The sequence below is a fragment of the Miscanthus floridulus genome, unplaced genomic scaffold, assembly GCF_019320115.1.
Source record: "Miscanthus floridulus cultivar M001 unplaced genomic scaffold, ASM1932011v1 fs_694_2_3, whole genome shotgun sequence".
NCBI classification, from domain to species: Eukaryota; Viridiplantae; Streptophyta; class Magnoliopsida; order Poales; family Poaceae; genus Miscanthus; species Miscanthus floridulus.
In genome coordinates, this window is record NW_027097122.1 from 5,011 (window position 1) to 8,856 (window position 3,846).

The 3,846-nt window shown below is 40.7% G+C and overlaps 1 long non-coding RNA gene across 1 annotated transcript; it reads right to left on the reverse strand.

The window, feature by feature from the left end:
• Window positions 1–1,556: 1,556 nt before the first annotated feature.
• Window positions 1,557–3,182, reverse strand: LOC136532713 (uncharacterized). Its single transcript, XR_010778294.1, has 4 exons — window positions 2,744–3,182; window positions 2,564–2,616; window positions 2,346–2,453; window positions 1,557–1,773 (listed from the first exon to the last, which is right to left on the reverse strand). It is a non-coding gene; the product is annotated as an uncharacterized lncRNA (long non-coding RNA).
• Window positions 3,183–3,846: the final 664 nt, after the last annotated feature.

Below are 3,846 nucleotides of genomic sequence, written 5' to 3' on the forward strand. Positions count from 1 at the left end.
GTCTTGGCCCTCGCTACGCATGATTGGCAGCTGCCTTAACGCCCTGCCGAGTCAGCTGCTCCGACTGACATGATCCTTGCTGCCGGCTCGCCGCAACAAAGGACGACGTACGGCACACGTACTGATTACTTATTCCTAGCTGATGATTAGGAATAATTCAGCAGTACTCTTCAACGAACGAATAGTCTCATAATAAATCAGCATAAGCAGACTCTGTTCATTTCGCTGAAATTTAGCTTATGCTGATTTGTTATGAGAAGAAAACACTCTTGGATGGCTTTTGCTTGCAACGGAGCCGGAGGCTCGATCATAAAGGCCCATTGGTGGTGTATGTATACGTACCACGTACGGCGTCAACAGCACGTGCATGTACATTTTCATAGTATCTTCTGGTGTACCTACACGAGCATGGAGCGGAGGTGGATCTGGAAGGAGTGCTAATACGATACAAGGTACGGTTACGGATATGTATGTATGTATGTATGTATATACGCATGCATGCACCGTGCGTCCACCGGCGGAAGGATTCGTACTGATGTACCTCTCATAAAAAGTTCTTGTCAGTCGAGGACGAGAGAGTAGAGGGCCATCAATCGGTCTATTTTGACTCGGAAGCACCCTATCATCGTTCTACGTTCAGGACACTGGGTTGTTCGATCGTTAGTTTTTTCCTCTTATCTTGTTGATTATACTGACTCATATTCGCCCAGTTCGCTTCAACTTATCAGTCTGCCTTATCAGTTGTGTGTTTTTTTTTCTCTCATAACAAATCAGTTTCAGCCACTTTTTCAGCCGCAAAAAACCATCAGCCAAACAACTCGATTACTACTATTACCCATAGTAGGAGTCTTGCTATCACGGAGCGACACAGTCAGTGCAGGAATATATAAAACTAGGTAGCGTGTCCGTGCGTTACTATAGGACAACTAAACTTTTATACTAAAAACACATGGATCGCATGGTAAAATAATAATGCTGTGAAATTAAATACAGACGTTAAAGTGACATTTAATTAAAAAAAAACAAAGTTCGTGAAATTAACATATTCATGGAGAGCGCGGCGTCGTAGGCTTACCAACTCTACTTTATAGACCTTTCCGTGATGCGGCTAAGATAATATTTTATATCGGCAAAAAGAAATCTTCAATATCTATTTCTTTCGTGCATTATCTTACCTTCTTCGGCGGTCTTAGTCTTATCTCCTAATGGTGCACACGAACGGTTATTTTCCATACGATGCAACTGAACAACCATGTACATAGGGTGATTTATCTAGGTAATGCAACCAAAAATTCATCAACCCCATGTATGAGTTTTTTCAACTACTGTGGCTACAACAATGTCAAGGTTGACCTTAAGTTCAAAATCCATGGTGAATGCAACATGTTTAAAAGTGTTTCACGGGTCGCCCGAGGGGTATTCTAGCTTCAATTGGCAAACCATGTGTTAGTATTGAGGCCACACCATCATGTCATTATCCCTCGGTTGTACAATTACAACACTCAATTCACATAAAAACGTAAATATTCACATAGCACAAATATTTCTGAGTTGTTAATGCAAACCCATCAATCAAAATAGACAAATATTGATATGAGTAATTGCCTTTTTGTTAAGCATCCTTGGGTACCGAGTGCTACAACTGTTGCCTCCCCTCATTGCTGCACACAGTAGCAGCTCCCAGTTGAAAGCCAACTCGCCCTGGGGTGACGGCCGTCAGCAGGCGCATGTCTCCCAACGGCTCTTCCCATCCTCAGGTGCCGCACCCTCTTACTGCAACATTCATCATATAGATAACTTATGATTGGAGCAAATACAAATTTTAACCAAAGTTTAACATTGGTTCTAAATGAGTTGATCACTAATATCTATCTATGTAGGAAAGAAAGGAGGTTTGCTTTATGAATGAGCTAAATGATAGGCTGGAGTTTAGCTCCAAATGCAAAGCCATCTAAGCATCTGGAGCATGGATTAGGAAGGAAACCACAGTGAGAGTAGAAGCAAACAGACATAACAAGCAATGGCGCACTGGGAGAGCGAGCATGTCTTGGTTTCACTGTGTGCTGTCCTCCAACTTCGATCCTGATGCCTCTGATGATGTCTTTGAGCCAGAATTGTTATTCAAATTACATGGAATCAGCATGTGGACCAAAGATCACTAACTTAGTGTTAGTTTTCTCTAACGGCATTGAAAAACATTTAGTCTTGCTGCTAAGAAACCCTGAATTACTTTCAGAACCTTATTAAGTACAGAGCTCTTGCCGCCATGAGAGCACGCTGTTTGTATAAGCACAGTTCAGATTCAACAAAAAGACATGCTAATGGAACCAAGCACTCCTCTTTACCTGTCATATTGAAATTATCGTGATGTTTATGGGCTCTTGCTGGACAAGAAACAATACCACCTACAATTCAGGTTTCGTTGATGACAGGGAACAGTGCCATACAAAAACCTGAACACAAACGGCAAAAGAAATCCCATCAAAAGAACAAAAAGAAAAACAATGAGTTGTAGGTGCTCTGTGTCTTGTCTAACTGAATTAGGGAGTTGAGAGATCAAAACCTTGCTGCAATCATGAACCACTATCAATCCTGCTCTGACATTTTTAACCACACCTGTATTTACAACAAAAATAGGAAAGAGTTGAGAGATTTCTTGCAAATATTAGCTTACAAAAATAGCCAGGTTTCAGTAATGACATTTTGAAGGTAAAATTATTATGGATAATGTAGGATAGCTTACCATTTTTGTAATCACAGCGGGGCAGCAGGATAGTTTGCATTTGTCCCTCACTTTTTTCATTGTAGCACTTTTTTGTAGTGCATCTGCCCTTGGATTTCTCATCTTCTTCAGAAACTCCCTGCGGTCTTTCTCTATCAGAATAACTCTGTTACAGCTCTGGAAATGCACGAGAGAACAAGAACAATTATCAAGACGGAGTTCAAGTGTTGAGCACACCCATGATGTAAACTTCTTCATGGCAGTACCTTGCAGATGCAATTGAACATGTCCAGAATACAGTTAAAGAAGCCTACATTAAAAACTATAAGTGCAAGCTTCAAGTAGCCAAAATGACTAGGACAGTCACTAAATTTCACCATGGCAGGTACTGCATTTGTCTCTTATTTGGGATTCCCAGAAATTTGACATGGGGAAATAAGTTGCAACAACTTGAATGATGCTACAGTGATTGCATAGCACCAAGAATTTTTGTTTTCAGAATTCAAGAAGTACCAATGAAGTCAAGTATTTAAGCAAGCATTGGACAAAGCAGGTAACAAATTACCCAACAATATGCTCTCTGAAGTAAAAATTGATCAAAACTAATACAAACAGTGCATAAGGAATTACCAAGTGCAATCCCGAATCAGTCAAGGATGGATCACAAACATTGATTAGTACACAGCTAAGATTTGTCATGATATGATCAAGAAGCCTGATTAAATAAGAAAAAAGATTCTTGCATAATCCACATAGGTCTAGGCAATAAGCAAAATGAATGCACCAACCACGAATTTAAGAACAAGATATGCAAGAACTGCGTAATGATTGGAAGAACCCGGCGCGTACCATTCGTCCATGTTCCGTCAGCACCAGCACAAAACTGCAGAACAATGCCACAGGATGGAGGGGAGAAAAGGAGCGCTCACATTACTTATTCAGTTGTATCAGGGGGAATGCTAGGGGCCACCTGAGGTGCATCATTTTCAGCATTAGTTGTATCACATGAAACTAACAGCTTCCTTCGTCCTATAGAATGCTTGTTGGAAGTGACGCCAACTGCCTGGTAACAAAATAATTGTAGCAATCAGGTCCAATTAATGCTCTCATCCTAATAGTAAAAA